Raw genomic sequence first — 19,042 nt, forward strand, 5'->3', positions numbered from 1 at the left:
TGGTCGGTAGGTGACAATGAAGTCGAAGTCCGCAAAATGCATCATCCAACGCATTTGTCTAGGTGTTAGATGTCGTGCAGCAGCCATGTATTGTAGATTACGGTGGTCGGTAAACACAGTTACTACATGTCTTGCTCCCATTAAGTGATGTCTCCATTCCAGGAAAGCGGTTCTTATTGCCAACAACTCTTTTTCAGCAATTACGTAATTCTGCTCCGCCGAATTCAGGGTGCGAGAAAGGTAAGCTACCGGATGTAACTGGCCGGTATCAGGATGACGTTGGAACAATACAGCTCCTACTGCAGAGTCAGAAGCATCCGCTTCTACTATAAAAGGTCTACTGGGATCAGCGTGCACCAGCACAGGAGCAGAAACAAAAGCCTTCTTAAGGTCATCGAAACCTTTCTGAGCATCATCCGTCCATTCAAAGGGCACCTTCTTCCTTAATAACCTTGTCATTGGGGAGGCCATGGCTGAGAAGTTTTCAATGAACCGACGATAAAAGTTCGCAAACCCGATGAAACATTGAATGTCCCGTACAGACTTGGGTATGGGCCAGTTTTTTACTGCTAGGATCTTTCTTTCAGACATTTCCTGACCATAGGGTGTGAGCACCACCCCTAGGAACTCCACCGATGTAGAGTTAAACTCACACTTACTGAGTTTGCAGTAGAGATGGTGTTCCAGTAATGTTCTCAATACCGCCTTCACATGTTCTACATGTTGTTCTGTGCTGTTGGAATAGATCAGGATGTCGTCAATGTACACAACAACGAAACGGTCTAGATAGTTCTTGAGTACATCATCTAGGAAAAACTGGAAGGCGGCTGGCGCATTACAGAGCCCGAAGGGCATCACCAAATACTCGTAAAGCCCAAAACGGGTCTTGATGGCCGTCTTCCATTCATCGCCTGAACGCATTCGAACCAGGTGATACGCCCCCTTGAGATCCAATCTCGTAAAAACAACTGCTTCTTTAACTTGTTCCAACAACACGTTGATGAGGGGTAGGGGATATTTATTCTTGACTGTAATGGCGTTTAGGGCCCTATAGTCTGCACAAGCTCGGAGTTCTCCATTAGCTTTCGGGATGAAGAACAACGGAGAGGCTGCTGGGGATTTGGATTCTCTGATAAAGCCGATTTTCAAGAGCTTATCTAGGTATTCACGGAGATGTATGGTTTCCGGCTCAGTAAGTGCATACACTCGCCCCGCTGGGATCTTAGCCCCTGGAATCAGATCAATTTGACAGTCGTAAGACCGGTGTGGTGGTAATGTTTCTGCCTTCCTTTCGCTGAATACCTCCGCCAATTCACGATACTCAAATGGAAGTTCTACATCCTGTTCAGCCACGGTAGCTATGTGATGTATACTAGCTAAACCAAACGCAGGTCCTGAGTGCACAGGGTAACAGTATTGTTGACAGTAATCCGACGTAAAGTGTAAGGTTTGATTTTCCCAATCTATAGTGGGGTTGTGTCTGCGCAACCATGGAAGACCCAGAATCATTCCGTACTGAGGTGCATGAATGATATTAAAACACAATCTCTCCTGGTGTTCAGCAACCATTGTCATACCAAGCTCCCTGGTTTGCAGCCGGATAGGGCCTGAATCCAATTTTCTGCCATCCACGGCATACACTGCTTCGGGAATCTCTTTTTCTGCTAGAGCTATTCCTAAGCCGATGGCCTTGTCATGATCCATAAAACACCCGGTTGCTCCCGAATCCAACATAGCTCTTATCGTTAGTGTCTTCCCTTGTACTTCCAGCCTAACGTCCACAAAAAAGTGTAGACCGTCTCGTCTCTCCACTCCGTCCAATGAAGGGATGATGAACGTACTTGAAGGAGCCCCTTCCTCCGCCTTCAAGCTTTCTCGTTTCCCGACTCCGGTTCCGCTGCCACCACAGACACCTTCTTGTACTCTGTTCTTGTTTTGTTCCTGTTAGGGCATTCCCGAATGAAGTGTCCCTTCCGACCACAATACAGACACAAGCCTTTCTTTCGTCTATACTCTCTTTCTTCCGTAGTTAACGGAGACCTCACGGCTCCTATTTCCATGGGTTCAGGTTTGGATTGGCTTGCCCCTTCTGGCCCTCTGAGATTCTCAAATCTTGGGGTTACCCGATCCTTTCTTCGATTGTCACCCTTACGATCACTCAGGCGATGATCTAGCCGCAAGACTAGGCTGATCATGTCTTCACATGTACTGGGCTGAGGATCAATCTGAGCAAGTACATCCTTCATTTCCTCTGTGAGACCGTTATAGAAAATGGCATGTCTCTTTTCTTCAGGCCAATCCGTTTCCGCGATAAGCCTTCTAAAATCGTTGAGGTAGGTTATCAGATCTCTATTACCCTGTTTCAAACCTAGCAACTCCCTGTCTGCTGTTAGTGTAGCTGACCTGCGATTAAAAGTCTTCTCAAAATCAGCCCGAAAAGCCTCCCAATCCCTTAATAATGGATCATCTCTTTTCACTAATGGTACTGCCCATTGTGCAGCATCTCCTGCTAAGTACGAGATGAGAAAAGCTACCCTGGCGTGATTGGTATTAAATACTTTGGGCTTGCATGAAAAGTGCAATAACACTTGCGTAAGAAATACCTGCACTTTACCGCTATCCCCATGAAAACGTTCGGGAGGGGCCAGGGGGATCGGGGCGGGAACTTCCACTACGACAGAGGAGGCCTGCTGAGTACCAGCACTGAAAGGGTTACGACTCAACCTATCCACTTGAGCCTGCAATGCAGCAGTCTCAGTCCTAGATGCTTGCAACTCTGTTTGGACCAACGCCAGGGCTGCCAAAATATCATCCATAGTGGACATTGTATCGTGAAATCGGGAGGACTAAATTTCTTGGGCCGCCGTTGATTCTGTCAAGGCCAAGGGTCCTCAGGATCTCACGATGCTCTATGGGGTCCACCTCTCGACAGCCCCTGGGTTCGAATGTGAACAGACACACAGGAATGATCGAGCGAGGGATAATCAGGAAGGGTAGGAAGGGAGCTGCAGGGAAGGGAAGCTGAAACGAGAACAAGGCACCATGAGACAAGCACAGACTTGTATACAATTCACTTGGTAGTAACCTGTATCCCCACCCTAGTGTTAAGTGAATGCTGTATACCTGGAAATGAATAATTGGTTGGCTTTGCCTGGCAATCAGAAAAGTTGTACTTGAAGTTATTTCTAGAATACAAGAACCCTATGGTCAGTTTCTACCATCAGCAAGGTTCTATTAAATTAAACACAACAGTATAAAGTACATACCAACATAATTGTCAAATAGGGCTTCAATAGGGGTCAGTATGGAAGTTAGCCTGCCAGGCGAAGCTCATAAGCCCCTGTTGTCAAAAGTAAAGAAAAGAAGACAAAGATTATTGTCTTATGACCTTATTTGTCTTGCCCAGTTACTTCACCAGGCAATACTCGATACTGCACACAAATTGCTCCCAATAGTCCTGGATCCTGAAGTGAAATATACATAGAAGCCAAGCAAGGCTAATCACTGCTTCAGTTTGCCTATATTCCCCAAAGTCAAATAGGCACCTTTTGGAATCCAGAGTCTAAATACAGATAATTCCGATATTCCCTTCCTTGAGAGGATGTAGACCAGGTGGATACCATTGACCAGAACAATCGCCCTGTGGTTAGGACGCACAGAAAACCCCAGAGCAAACGATGGCAGTTCACTGAGAATAAAGAGCTCACTCGAGTATTCCTCCCCAACTGTAAACAATGAATATGCCGCTTTTCACAACTGCATCCCACACGGAAGCGAAAAACAAGAGCCTCAGCCGAGGACTCCACAAGAAATGGGAAGCGCCAGCCGACGCCACCCCCAGACAGAAGCGGAACGCTTCTACAGTACTCACCAGCCGGCACCGAGTATACAACAAAAAGGATACGCTGGTAACGCTCGTTATCTTGCAGCACACAACCAGAATCAACGGCGGGCGCTTCTGTTCCTTCGCCGGTAATGTTCTCAGCGCGTGTGACGTCATCACACCGGGCGTCGCGCGTGCTGACCCTGGAAACATGGGAAATGTAGTTTTTAGTTACCTTAATGCGCCTCAAGGCAGGGTTCTCGTCTAGACCCCGCCGTGAGACTTGACACCCTGGCTGTCCTATGCGTGGACATATGCATCCTGATCCTCAAATGCTTAATCATCATGATAATATTGCCTGCCTTGGTGACCATCAAAATGATTTTGTTCAGACTTGCCTGATCCTTCCTCTCTTCGCATATCCCTCCGATCGGAGCCGCTTCGTCCTCGTCCCCGCCCTCGGACTGCGCCGTTCTGGGCAAGTAACAACGGACACTGTGCTTTCCAATGTCCTTCCTCTTTACAATAGGAACATTGGTTTATCCCTACCGTCGGAGCCCCGCCCGTGCCTCGGCCTGCGCCCGCCCTCTGGACATAGGCCCTCTGGCTCCTCTCCCCCCTCCTTGTCCTCGGACAACTTGCTGAAGCAGCACCCGAGTTTTGAGATCTTTGGCCATTTTCTCTACTTTATCCTTGCTTTCATTTTCTCTATGTTCGTAGTACTGGGCCATACTCGTTCGTTACAAACCTGTTCACAAACAGCCTAATTCCACCCTCCGTGGCCAAATCTTGCCCACTAAAGTCTATGAAGACTCCTTCGAATCTAGTGAAGACGTCGGATACACTTTCATCCTTTTTCTGCCTACAAGCTGTCAATTTATCCCAGTCAACCTTTCGCGGAGGTATCAAGGTGTGCATATATGCTATTATTTTTGCCGGCAAAGAAGTTATTTAATTCCTAGGCTTGTCCCCTGGTTTACGATCTCGGTCCCAACCTCTCAAGTCTTCCCAGGTCCCCCCTAGTTCAGCATGATGCCGTGTACCTGCTGCCATATATCAACGGGAACTAGTAACCCAAAGAATAACTCGACATCTGCCAGGGTCATTACGGCAGGGGCCGCAGCGTCGGTCAGTTCCTTGTAGTAGGCGGTGTGATTTTTATGGGGATCAGGTAGTTGGGATTTTAGAGCCAGAACCTCGCTTCTTTTCCACGGAGTGTACACCCATTGCTCCTGGAACCGGGCATCCACTCGAGCCTGTATTATTTCCTGGGCATTATCGCGTGCTTCAGGAATTTCGGGATGGTAAATAGGGTGTACCTCTCGCATGGGATGTTGGGAATTCCAATTGGGACTCTTTAAAAACATCCTGCCTCGATATTTAACCAACGTGCCTACATTCTTATATACCTCCTGTAGATCCATATTGAATTTATGGGTCCAATCTCGGATGTTATATAGTATCTGAGCGGCACTTCCATCTCGGAAGCTTACTTCCCAAGCTCCTATGAGAAAATTAGACATTTGGTACAGTGCGTGTTGCTGCATTACCGGCTCTAAATCCCTAAGAGTACTCCATATGTCGGCTATAGAATATACATCGTTCTGCATCCATTGGGCGGCCTGATCTGCCAATGCTTCCTTTTCGCCATACTCCACAGATGCTCTAGTGAATAGTCGTTTACCTTCAAAACCTCCCGGTCCACCTTTTGGTGTCTGTCCCGATTCTCCGGGCGTTGTGCCGCCTGACTGGGAAGTCCATACGAGGCTCGGGACACTTAACAGTGCGTGGGGTGACTCCAGGGTATGCCTGGGGTCAGGGACGAGGGTGGCCAGGTCTCTCACTGAGGTAGGTGGGGCACCGATATTCCCCGGAAGGGTGAGAGACCTGCGTTCCTCCGGTGCGGAGGCTTGGGGCGCAGTCACCCCTTGAAGGGATACCGCAGGATATATGCGCTGTGGAGCATACGGTGGGGGAGGTCTTTTATCTAACAGATCCTCTATCTCATCGTCTGTCTCATTCCGTGTTACATAACTCTTATCCACCTGCAACCTAAACTGTCTATCCGCGTACTCAATATTTTTCTCTGTCTTATTTTTGTCATGTGCAATGGCTTTCTGGGTTACAGTTTGCCCTTGCTGTATTTTTAGAAGTTTCTCGGACCGAATGCGTCTCCTCTTTGCCTCTTTCTGCCATTTGTTAAGGGTGTCAAACATAGCCTGTCTACTGCGTTTAGCAAAGAGACGTTCTTGTAAATACTGAATCTTTTTCTCGTCAAAAGACCAAGTCTTCGGCCACTGTAGTTCCACATTATCTTTGGTGTATTTGTGCCATAAGGTATTAAAAAGGAGGGGACCTATCCCGTGCTTACAATACATATCATGGCTGGGTGTTCCTTCTGGAGGGGCTGGCTGACTCTCGTCTAACCTCGTGCTCCCTCGGTAAACACAGCCAAAGCATAATTTACTAAAGCACGGCATTGCCTCGTTCTATCTAATTTGAGCTGAAAAGGAATCAAGTGTTATTGTTCATACAAAAAGAATCAATGATCATTAATCATAACACTCTCATACACATGGCCATGTTTACATTCAAAGTCACTCTTTCAGCAAAAAAGAAACAAATCTTCAATATGACATCAACAAAGGGAAACACAGATATTTGCAAACAAGAGGTGGAGCCCGTCGACTCCCACCTATGGAGAACTCTTTTCAAATTTTCGAAGCTGCAAAACGTCTTCTTATAACAGTCTTGTCCTTAGACTGCCTAGAGATAGCTACACAGGTTTCTAAACCACAGACCGACCTACGGGCCACCCGACAGCATTCATGGTTCACTTCCCGAACTATTCTGGCTAAGCCCGCTTTTTCAAGCGCCGCTCCAGATCTGTCCGAGTGCTACCCAATCTCAACTGCCGGCATTCCCGAGAGCAGTCCGGCTGAGTGAAAACCGCAATTCCCACAAAGGCATCTAGTCTCTATCTCTAGTTATCCCTCACAGATCAAACCAGAGGCATCTGCACGTGCAATTTCAATGTTGCCCCGTCAGACCCCCTATCTCCAAAGTTTCTCCGTGACCACAGGTCACCAAATGCCAAGTTCCAAGTCCAAAATTGCAAAACGATATCCAACACTAGACAGGACAAGACACTCACCTGGTGCACGCAGGTCAGATTGTACGTTCTTCACTGCCAACTCCTGCTAAGGCCAACGTGGCTGGTTCTCGGGTTACACCCGAAGGACTCCAGCGCGGGACCACTAGCAGCTGGGGTTCTCGCGATCGGGAGAGCGGAGCAGACCCCAAATTCTTTTTGGTCTATTCTTCAATCCCCCCGATCAAAATCACCCCTTTCAGTGTCCCGCTTTTCTTCTGATCACAGAGGGACGACCCCAACGCGAAGTCCCGGCGGAGTCGCCAAATGAAGTACCGAAAAATATTTACCACCACCCACTTAGAGTTATACTTACAACCAATCCCATTCCCATTACCAATAATCAGTCGGTTGGCAGTGTAGAAGGTCCATTCGTTTATTATAACAAACAAACTCTGCCAGAGGAGCTCCTTGCGACCTCACCCCACAAGGTTCGCCAAGAAGACTGCTGGCACATTGTCAGAACATCACATATATACTGTTACATTCTCGAAACCGTTACCCAAGGTGGAAAAATACAAGTTGGTACAGGTTGGTGCAGCGGGAAAGACCATATATGGGAGACAAAGCGCTCTTGGTTTAGCTCATCCTAGATTAGCGAGGTTGTACGGGTGACTCCCTTCTGCTAACTTCGAGAGAGTCCGCCCCGCACCCCTCACGGAATGTGCCTATCGGGCCTCCTCCTTCTACCTATAACCTTGAGAGGCCCAACGAGCAGAGACAGCAGTTTTTGCAACAGTTGGGCTATTTCTCATGGGAACGACTTCGGTGCAAGAAGTGAATGGGGTCTGCTAATGTAGGGCTTCGACCGAGGCCACAAAATGGCGTCGGTCAAGTCAAGCAAGTGTAAAGCGTGCAATGCAGTGTATGTTAGAACCCTAAATTACTGCAATTCAGGTGTATGCTAGTGTTTGCGTACCTGAGGTGAGTAATCTAGATACATCATGCTAATTCTTAATAATCGATTATATGTTTTACATAACCGGAAATCAATTCCGGTTCCTCATGATGTGGCAATTAATTAAGCAGGAGGAGATGGAGAGTCAGATATCAGAATGGATATTGGTGGTGACAGTGAACTATCCATTCTTGTTCTTGCTGACGTCTGTAGAGAAGATGATCTTGTTAAATGGCATAATGCAAGCAATGTTACCTCATAGAAGCCAATGGTGATGATGGCTTTGTTGATGTCGACTGTAGAGTATTCTTTGACGTCAGGTGTGACAGGGATTTTGCTGACGTCATTTATTTTTCCTTCTACGTCTATGGCATCACAGCTTAAAAGGATATATGTCCTGGGTCTTTATGGTGGTGGTGAGAAAATGGGGTCGAATACACCTTAGATGGCAAGTAAGTAGGTGCTGAAGCTTTAGACACTGATACTGTAAGTGTCGACTTCGATCCTAAAGGATATCAAAAGTGATGATGTAAACAGTGTTTTTTACTTGTCTTCTGTCCATAGATCTCTCCATAGATCTCTCATCCAGGGACCAACTTACTTCAAAGAGGATGCATTCTCTTTTTTCTTTTTCTTCTCCTTTGTTCTCATGGCCTGAAGCATCACTCTGAACCTCATCCCCTCTTGGTTTTTAATGTCCTCTTTGACACTTTCTGCCATAAATCACAATCCTTCACAGAGTGAGTTGCTGGGAGACCTAGTACACACCCCTTTGGGTTTGAGACTGCAGTCTTCCACATGAAAGACACTTCTCAAAGAGAAGGCATAATTCTGACAGGAAAATATTTCCACCTGCAGGTGAAAAACACCTTTCATAGAGGTAAATAATGCGGAATGACTGTGAAACAAATCACATAAGTGATAGCATTTTTTTTGTCTTCATTCCACTATCAGTTTTAATTGCATGCTATTTAGCTTGTTTATTTTGACGCTACAGCCCTCTAATGCAGTAAATGAGGTGTGATCATAGGACTCAATAAGTGTGCTTGCCAACACACATAATCCTTCCAAACTTTATGGATACACATGCAATATCTAATTAGCAGATACAATTAACATACTGGGCCCGGTCTGTACTAGATGGGGGTTCTATTACTTTCCATTTACAACATTTTCCTCTGCGAGCTAATAACACCAGATAAAAAATCAATGTCACTTCAGATTTATTATAAGAGTATTTCCCCAGGCTCCCTCTCCAATAAGGCAATCAGCCAGCTTAACTGTATCAGATGCCCAACCTTTCTGGTTATTATATCACTTACTACCAGATTGGAGCCAACACTGGCCAATCTACAAACATGTGTATATTGTCTGCAAGTGAAAATCCACGCTTAGGTTTCTCTCTGCCTCTGATCAAGTCCTCAGAAAGTTTAGGTCTTATAAAGGTTTTCAATATCCCCTATTACTGACTTCTGGCAACAATCCGGGATTCAGCCGGTACTCCTGAATGTTTGATAGACCTACTCTGGGACAGGCAGGAATTATTTACGGAGGAGACTTCAAAGAGGGGTCAGATTAAATGGCCTGGTCACCAATGTCATCAAGGACGAATGGAGAACTATTGAAGTTTAAGTATTTCCAGATCCGGTCTTGGTTGATCTCACTGGTATGGACCGCGGAAGGTGGTGAATGGTATGAGACCTGAAATGATTGCAATTTCTTCAATAAATAGAGGTGGGAAACCTTATCAGTGCTGTTAGATCCCCTGACAGGGCCCCCAAAAAGAACTGGCTCTGAGAGGATCTCGCTCCAATTAATGACTGTCAATCACAATTTTTCCTAGTCCGTTGCTTCATTTTCCCAACCCTTATTAACTGAGCTAGCCCTACTTGCAAGACAGGATTGCTTCAAGTAGTGTAGTAAACACAGATCATCAAACAAAGTTTGAAAGCTCCTTACTGTTTTGCACAAAACAATCAATACCCCACACCTGTTTCCCTTATATGCTGTTCTACTGTGCCCTGATTTTCTGTGATCCTAAAGCTCTTTACTGGCAGCAAAATAGGAGGGATAGAAGATTTGTAGGGCTGTGACTAGGAAGCATCAGACTAGGAGAAATGAAGATTAACTAAGTGATTGGAGTATTCCTTCCACATTCTCCCTTTCTTGTCCCAGTCCTTAATATCTGAGGCTGCAAAAAGCTTAAACTTTTTATTCACGGACAGTCCAGCCCAAACTGCCAAGCCATGTCTTCCCTGGACTGGAAACAAGCATCCTGGGACCGGTTTGCCACTGTATTCAAGCTAGCCTGGCTGATGATGGCTAATTAGCCAGAAACCGGTCCCAGGATGCTTGTTTCCGGTCCAGGGAAGACTTGGCTTGGCAGTTCGGGCTGGACTGTTCCCATGAGGCACAGGGTCAGACTGATTTGCATATAGCCAGGTCTGAACTGGGGTGGCGGAGTGAGCTAAAGAATGATGATGGATTAAACCCAGATCAGTTGACTGGGGGTGAGTGCTTGCAATGTTCAACACTCCATCTATCATTTCCTTTGGTTTCTATCATTGGATATCCCATCATCCATCTGCACAGAAAATGAAGTTACTGGGTTTCCCATCATCCAGTTACAAAGGAAGTGACATCACTGTATTGCCCATCATCCATCTGCCAAACACGCCACAGAGATATGCAACCTACTGCACAACCATACTCCGGTCCTGCTCCCTCTCATGGAAATGTGGCTAAACCCAACCTCTGCACTGGACAATCCTATAGCTATCCCTGCCGGCTGCAAGATTGTTACTCAAGACTGTCAGCACAAGCCCAGAGATGAGTCTCCATGATATTCAAAGATAGGATCAACTGCTCCACCTATATTGACACCCCCACCAACAACATGTAACACCTCAAGTTCAAGATATGCATCACAGCCAACTTCTCCCTAGGTGAAATCCTCATTTACAGACCACCGGGGCACCTATTTCGCCAGTGACATCACAGACTTTGCTGCACTCCTCAGTGATCACCTACATCCTTTTCGTAGACCTTAACTTTCACCTAGCAGCCTGCCCCGACCCAAACTCTAGGGCCCTACTAGAAAATCTTGTAAACCTTGACCGCACCCAGCAAGTTACCGAACCCACCCATGCCACTGGACACCTATTGAATCCAATGTTCTCCTCAATCTGCATCATCACAGTAAACAGGGCAGCAACTATGACCTGGACAGACCACATCCTCATCAGTTTTAGCAATCCCAATCTTTCTCAAACCCTACCACCACCGGAATATCCTACCACAGCTGAAAAAGCATCTCAGAAGAGGAATGGGCTTCTGCCCACTCCAAGCATCGTTCCAAGTACACCGGCAGCTTGCTGCAAGCCATCCCAAACCTTAACAACTAGATCACTGCATGCTCCGACACCCTAGCTCTCCTCAAGCTCAAAGCAACCACAGGCCGGTGGTACACAGAGGAACTCAGGTTGACAAAATGCCACTGAAAACAACTAGAGCGCAAATGGAGAACAAGTCGAGACACCACAGATGAAGACATCTTTAAATCAGCCTTAAGAAATTTCTACCAACAGATATGAAACACCAGTGCACAGCTCCTGCATATTGCATTGCCGTCAGCACTAACAGCAGCAGGGAAATCTTTACGTCATCAAGGGTTTCACCTTGCCTCCTGCCGCCATCAGCAACATCATTCCTCACAAGACCTTTGCAACAAACTCTCTGAATTATTCGGTATCATAATCATCTCTATAGCCAGCAACTTCGACCCTCAACCACATCATGTCACTGTTGCAACTCAGCTTCCCATCACTGCCAATGAACACACCATTACCTCGTGGCCTGATAGACTTCTCTGACGGCCCCACGGAGTAAGAGCCTTTGGAGAAATGGCTATAAGTCACCAGCTAAATTTAGATGGGTGGAGATATAGCTGTTTTTTAAAAGCACCTAAAAGTATGTCTCTGCCAGGGGAATCCTGACGGTAAGGGCCAGTGAAAACTAAAAATGCTAGCCTCGCCATGGGTGATGACTCGCATGATGAGGGGGGCAATGTTTTCTTTTCAAAAAGAAAATCCCTCTTTGAGATTCTCTTTCTGAAAATAAAAATAAATACGTTTGATGGACTGCTTGGTTATGTTGATGGAGCCGTGCATCAAATTGAGAAAAAGTATCGACAGATACCACCTTGATAGCAGTTCTCGACAATATTTTAAAAATAACTACTGGCTTCGCGGTCATTTCTAAATTTGGCCGGCAGAGTCTCAGTCAAGGCAATGGAGTAATATTCTCCATAGTCTTTCCCAACTTAACCTCTGCCTGCGTAAATATAAATCAGCCCCTCAGTGTTGAAAGTGCTAGCCCTTTGAAAAGTTCAAAATGATAAATAGGTCACAATAGACTGCTAGCACCCTTCTAGAAATGCAGCAATGATAGAAATGTGGCTAGTACCTAGAATAAGAAGCCCTAGTTCTGGGCTTCAACTATGTTGAAGAAAAGGAAATCCTGAAACCCTCAGTGGAGGACACTGTGCCAATTGCTTCAATTTTGGAAACCTAGACTTGTGAGGTCAGAACACAGCCGCTGAGATAACCTTCACACTCTTACTCTGAACCCTCCTAGGTACCGCGAGTTAGTGGAGGAAAAAAATATAGAAGTCTCAGATGCCACTGAAAAGACAAAGGGCCTGATTACGATCTTAGTGATGGGGTACTCCACCACAAATGTGACAGATATGTTAATCAATGGTATGTTACTGTTACATCGCAGTTTTTACATCGGAATGCTGTTACAACGCAGCTTTTACAACGCTGGTTCCATTACATCGGATGCCATTACAACGCAGGATATTACATAGCAGATGCTATTACAACGCATACCATTACATCGTAAGTATTGGTAAGTATATAATTTTTTTTATTTTATTTAATATTATATAATTAATTTAATTATTATTAATTATAAATAAATATATTTTTTTATGTTTTTTAATATTATAAATTAAATATATTAATGTAAGTAATTTTTTTAATAAGTATGAGTATAGGAGTATATGTTTTGGGGTACTGAGGTATATGTTTTGGGGTGTTTGGGTATTTTTAGGTTTTAGGGCAGGGTTTGGGTTTTGGGGTACAGGGGTATTTTTAGGTTTTAGGGCAGGGTTTGGGTTTTGGTGTACAGGGGTATTTTTAGGTTTTAGGGCAGGGTTTGGGTTTTGGTGTACAGGGGTATTTTTAGGTTTTAGGGCAGGGTTTGGGTTTTGGGGTACAGGGGTATTTTTAGGTTTTAGGGCAGGGTTTGGGTTTTGGGGTACAGGGGTATTTTTAGGTTTTAGGGCTGGGTTTGGGGGTTTGGGGTTCAGGGGTATTTTTAGGTTTTAGGGCAGGGTTTGGGTTTTGGGGTACAGGGGTATTTTTAGGTTTTAGGGCAGGGTTTGGGTTTTGGGGTACAGTGGTATTTTTAGGTTTTAGGGCTGGGTTTGGGTTTTGGGGTACAGGGGTATTTTTAGGTTTTAGGGCTGGGTTTGGGTTTTGGGGTACAGGGGTATTTTTAGGTTTTAGGGCTGGGTTTGGGTTTTGGGGTACAGGGGTGTTTTTAGGTTTTAGGGCAGGGTTTGGGTTTTGGGGTACAGGGGTGTTTTTAGGTTTTAGGGCTGGGTTTGGGTTTTGAGGTACAGGGGTATTTTTAGGTTTTAGGGCAGGGTTTGGGTTTTGGGGTACAGGGGTATTTTTAGGTTTTAGGGCTGGGTTTGGGTTTTGGGGTACAGGGGTATTTTTAGGTTTTAGGGCAGGGTTTGGGTTTTGGGGTACAGGGTTGTTTTTAGGTTTTAGGGCTGTGTTTGGGTGTTGGGGTACAGGGGTTTTTTTAGGTTTTAGGGCTGGGTTTGGGTTTTGGGGTACAGGGGTATTTTTAGGTTTTAGGGTTGGGTTCGGGTTTTGGGGTACAGGGGTATTTTTAGGTTTTAGGGCAGGGTTTGGGTTTTGGGGTACAGGGGTGTTTTTAGGTTTCAGGGCAGGGTTTGGGTTTTGGGGTACAGGGGTATTTTTAGGTTTTAGGGCAGGGTTTGGGTTTTGGGATACAGGGTGTTTTTAGGTTTTAGGGCAGGGTTTGGGTTTTGGGGTACAGGGGTGTTTTTGGGTTTCAGGGCAGGGTTTGGGTTTTGGGGTACAGGGGTATTTTTAGGTTTTAGGGCTGGGTTTGGGTTTTGGGGTACAGGGGTATTTTAGGGTTCTGGGGTAGGTTTGTGTTTAGGGCTAATTAAATTATATTTACCATTTATAAATTATTTAAAATATATTTATTAAATTAAATTAATTATAATATATTAATTACATTTTTTAATTAAATTCATTAAATTAAATAAATTATTTTAATTAATTTAATTTAATTAAAATTTTAAAAATATTTAAATTACATTAATTTCATTATATTATTTAAATAAAATTAATTACAATTTTTATTAAAATTAAATAAAATAAATAGATTTTAATTTATTAAATTAAATTAATTACTATTTTAAAATGTATTTTAATTAAATTAATTAAATTAAATTAATTAAATTAACTTAATTACATTTTTTTACAAAAGGTATACTTACCTATACTTACGATGTAATGCCATGCGTTGTAATAGCATCTGCTATGTAATGCCATGCGTTGTAATGGCATCCGATGTAATGGATCCTGCGTTGTAAAAATTCCGATGTAACGGAATGCGTTGTAAAAAAACGTGTTGTAGTGACACCAATCCGTTAATCAATATATAACAATTCCATAGGATGTAATGGAACTTGTATTTCACCAGACTGGATATCTATCCCCTTTGTATCCTATCTGCCAAGATTGTAATCTGGCCCTGTGTGTCTTATCCAAGCCTCTGGGCATTTACACCTATTGCAGGTGGCAGGGGGAAGGAAAGCATCCTTCTTGGACTCAAATAGGTCCAACCATGGCAGACCTAATTGTGTGGTTATAATCTGAAAGGCCCTGGGACGCAACTGAAAATACACTGATGATGCAAGAACTGCTAAGGTGATCTGCTACAGAATTGTCCACCCCGGCTAGATGTGATGCCTGGAGGGAGACAACATCTGCTCCTGTTCAGGTTCTCAGGGAGTGGGCAACTGGTGCTAGACTTCATCTTGTTCCCCCGGATGGTTTATGTACGCTATTTCCATCTGGTTGTCTGTCTTAACAAGTATCGGGTGACCTGAAAGATTTGTAGAGAAAAACTTCAGGGCTCATTTGAATGCTGCTCTCTCCTTGTGACTACCTGCCCTAAGCTGCACTGCATTTTAACCTTCTTGTGTGGCTCTGTGCCGCACTACACTGGGATCCATGGTCAGAACCTTGGGACACAGGGGATCCAATCAGATTCCCTTCAGGAGACTGGATTCTAATATCCACCAAGTCAACGGATCTTGATGTAGGAAGGGACTGGAACATGTAAACCCATGTCCTGGAATATGGGCAGCAGAAAAAATGATGGAAGTTGCACTAGTGGTTGGAGTTTAAATAGAACCCATGGAACTGTTGCAGCCATGTCAGACATCAGTCCTGAAATCACATGCTATACTGCTGAACAGTTCTTCATCAACAGTTATCTGAGACACCCCTGAAGAAACAACACTGCCCATCGGAAGAAACCCCTAACCTAAGTGCATACTGAGCTTTGCTCCTATGAACCTTTGTACTCGTGGTGGAAACAACTTGGACCTCTCTAAGAACAGAATGAACCCAAAGTAACTGGCAGACCTTTGTTGTATCTTTCAGAGCCTCAAGAAAAGAAGAAGTACACATCAGCCAATCATCCGAATACAGAAACAGTTGGATACCCTGAATTTGAAAATAGACTTCCAACAGAGCAAGTGCCTTACTAAAGATATGAGGTACTGATGTTAATCCGAAAGGAGAGACCAGTGGAGCTCTGAATGGGTAAGAGACTTGGTCCAGTGCAAAGCACACAATTCTTTAGATGAAGGTTGGGTTGGTATATGAAAATAAGCAGCCTTCACCAAAGGATTAACTTCCTGCAGAGATACCATCTTGAACGTGGACAGATAATGCCCCGGTTACTTACCGGTAATCTTCATTACTCCGAGTATAGTCTTCCTCGCCACATGAGTTACATAGTGAGCTTTAGCTCCACAACAGAACCCTCCAAAGCAAAAAGAAACCACCTCCCACCCCCTCCCAACATGGCCGACCAGTCCCACCTGACCTCTATAAGAGGCGGGCCGGCCCAACCAATCAGCCTGATCTACCAAGCAAACAATGAAGCCGATAGCCAGACAGGGAGGGGGGGAGGGAACTCATGTGGCGAGGAAGACTATACTCGGAGTAATGAAGATTACCGGTAAGTAACCGGGGCATTACCTCCTCGTTAGTCTTCCTCGCCCCCTGAGTTACATAGTGAGCAAATACCCAAGCCAACAAGGCTTCATTGACCACCATAACAACAACACCACACGGTGATGCAGAGAGACCAACCCAAGGTTGAAGTATAACAACTGAAAAGAAAACAGGGATCACAGGAAACCTGAAATCAAGACCTCCAGGAAAAGAAGGCCAACCAGGAGTCGCAGCTCCAGCACTCAGAATGGTCCCAGCGAAGTCCCCGCGGGACTGCTAGAGACCCACGTACCAGGCGGGGGACGACCACGCCGAAGCCAGATAAAACTCCACAGAGGAGACACCCATGAAGGGGGCCCAGGGAACAGAGCCACACCTCGCGGACCGACCTTGCCCCCGCCGGATCCACCGAACCCAGCGAAGCGTAGGGAAGGATGCCAGCCTGTGTAAGCCAGTGAACCAAGGTGGAACGAGGGCCAGTGGCCCGAACGAACCGGGCCAAAAGACACAACACAGGTCATCCCACCTGGAAAGGAAAGACGTGCGGCCAAGAGAAGTCAAAACAGCACGCCGAACAACCAGCACGGACAAGGGAGGAACCTCGTCGGCCGGGAAAAGCGGTAAAGACACCACCCGAGTCCGAGGCCCCAGGGAAGGAACCCCGGGAAGGACACGGGGGACACGCCGGAGGAACAACCCCGTCCGGCAAAAACCCGCACGAAGGGCGGGGAGCGGAGGAACGACCCCCGCACGCCCATCCGCCCAGCAGCCACCGAGGGCCGGGGCCCAAAAGGGCGGACCCCGAAGAGCTCGTAGAACGAGAGAGAAAACTCATGTGGAACGCCTCACGAATTTGCGAGTCACCCTTGCGCAGGGGCCCTGCAAATCTCCTCTGTCACGTTCCAAAATTAGCATATGTGCAGCCGAAGCGAGCACCCAAGGGGGAGACCGGCAGAGCGCCCGTGGGCGAAGGATAAATAACCTCGGAGCCAAGCGAGCCACCATGGAAACCAGGCCGTCGAACACCGGACTGTGGAAGGCCCGCAAGGCCGCCCACCGGGCCCACAGGGAAGAAGGGGCCACGTTCCAGGAACACCCCTCCGACCGGAAACCCAAGACCCGCAAGGGGACCACGGAGGCGGGGACAGCACCAAGCCGACCGCGTCAACGCGAGAAGGGCGCCCAGCGCCGGGCACAGGCAGAGCACGTGGAAGACCTGCGGGAACCCAGTAGCAAAGCCACAACCCCGAGCAAGCAGCGTCCTCCGTACAAGAACCGGGCCTGCCGAGGGAGGCAGGCCAGCCGACAAGAGCCGGCTCAACACCGATGCCGAGAGCGGGGGACCCAACCACGGTATGGGAAGATCCGTGATCGGCCAGGAGGCCCGAACCGTCAGCTCGCCATAGGAGAGGGTACCCGGGGCGGCGGACCCCGCCGGGAACTAAAAACAGGAACGCACCACGACAAGCGTGGCAACCACGCGCGGGTGCCAGGCACCTCACCACTGCAACGTTCCAAAATAAGTCCATGCGCTGCCGAGCCGAGCATCCATGAGCACCCCGGCCCTGCCCAAGCGAATCCCGCCGAGGACCCGCGATCTCAGAGGGCACGGGGGAGACGCGTACATCAGACCGAAAGGCCACGCGAAAGACGGGCAATAAGGACCCGGAAGGAGGAGTAGAACCCGGTCCGGAGGGCCGTTCCCCCCTCCGTGAACAGAGACCTCGGAGGCAGACCGAGCCGAGGCCCCAGGCGTCGAAACACCACCGGGGTCAGGGTGAGACCAGTCAACGAAGGCCAGATACGACCCCGTCGAACCGCCCCCACCCAGTCGGACCCCGGGGGACAGACAGCCCGAAGGGACATGACCGGTGACACACCCACCATCAGGTCGGCCGACCCGACCAAGACACGGGGACACCGGAGCATCGGTGTAAAAGATGGTAGGCCAGGAGGACCGTTAGCGGGACTCAAACCCGAGGAGACTACGGCCTAAACACAGCGCCATAGACCACTCGGCCATCCTCCAGCCACCTCCGAGCACGAGGAGTCGCGCGACTGCAGGAGAACCCCACGACCTCCAAATGACCCGGCGCCAAAGGACGCCCCCTCCCCCGACAAAACCAGAGGGAAGTACCGGGACCAGGCACACGCCCCCCCCGAAGGAGGAAAAGCCCGAGACGAGGACCGAAGGGACCCCGTACATAGGTCAGGAAGCCGACGGATGAGAGACACCGCCAGACGTGGAGCCTCATCCACGGGGGGGAAAAAGAACGAGGCCGAGAGGAAACACACGGCCAGACAGGGAACCCCAAGACCCACACCCGGCGAAGAAGATCCACCAGGCGGGCCAGGAGCACAGCACCCCCCCCTCTTGGGCCACAAGGCAAGCCCAACGGAAGAACCCGCAACCGAGAGCGGGGACCTTTTCTTGGAACGCTTCACGAATTTGCGAGTCATCCCTGTGCAGGGGGCCATGCCAATCTTCTCAGCACAGTTCCAAACTCAGTACATGTGCTGCCGAAGCGAGCACCCCACTCGCAGGCCGGCCCCACAGGCCAATCCACGGTCCCAGAAAAACCTACAGGTGAGACAAGGGAAGGAGCAGGAACCCCAACCCGTCGAGACGGTGGGACCCCGCGGAACGTCCGCAAGATCAGCAAGACCGGACAGCAAGCCCGAAGAGCCCAAGAACCTGGACAGCCACATTCCAGGACGGGATGCCACGGAGGCAACCGCCCCCCCCCCCCCTCCCCCCAGGGGACCCCCTGGAGCGAGAGGGCCGAAAGTCAGTATCAGGGGGCGAA

At 47.6% G+C, this 19,042-nt stretch overlaps 1 protein-coding gene and 2 non-coding genes across 4 annotated transcripts in view; 1 reads left to right on the forward strand and 2 right to left on the reverse strand.

Moving 5' to 3' along the window:
* The window catches only part of SLC47A1 (solute carrier family 47 member 1), a 721,842-nt gene that overhangs the window by 273,770 nt on the left and 429,030 nt on the right, over positions 1 to 19,042 (forward strand). The window lies entirely within an intron of this gene.
* Positions 17,065 to 17,171, reverse strand: LOC147730240 (U6 spliceosomal RNA). Its single transcript, XR_015308854.1, has one exon. It is a non-coding gene; the product is annotated as a U6 spliceosomal RNA (small nuclear RNA).
* LOC147730241 (U6 spliceosomal RNA) lies at positions 18,661 to 18,768 on the reverse strand. Its single transcript, XR_015308863.1, has one exon. It is a non-coding gene; the product is annotated as a U6 spliceosomal RNA (small nuclear RNA).

This window comes from Lissotriton vulgaris, chromosome 2_1 (assembly GCF_964263255.1).
Source record: "Lissotriton vulgaris chromosome 2_1, aLisVul1.2, whole genome shotgun sequence".
Classification (NCBI taxonomy): domain Eukaryota; kingdom Metazoa; phylum Chordata; class Amphibia; order Caudata; family Salamandridae; genus Lissotriton; species Lissotriton vulgaris.